Source organism: Eimeria mitis, genomic scaffold (assembly GCF_000499745.2).
Source record: "Eimeria mitis Houghton genomic scaffold, Emh_scaff1204, whole genome shotgun sequence".
In the NCBI taxonomy this organism is placed as follows: Eukaryota; Apicomplexa; class Conoidasida; order Eucoccidiorida; family Eimeriidae; genus Eimeria; species Eimeria mitis.
In genome coordinates, this window is record NW_013568194.1 from 12768 (window position 1) to 13047 (window position 280).

A 280-nucleotide genomic window follows, 5' to 3' on the forward strand; every position below is an offset into this window, starting at 1 on the left:
GGGCCTCCACTAACAGCTCAGACTCAATAGGAGTGTTCTATGCAGCTACCATGGGCTGCAGCTAGCTAGCTAGCTAGCTGCCTGGTTGCTTACTAGCTAGCTAGCTGCTGGCTAGCTGCCACTAGCTAGCTAGCTGCTGCAGCAGCTGAGTACACGTCCATCGCCCAAGGGGACCAGTTCAGAACCAGCTCCCTGCAGCAGCATCATCAGCTGCTGCTGCTGCATCCCCTGCTGCTGCTGCTGCACTAGCTGCTGCTTCTTCTGCTGCAGCAGCTGCAGT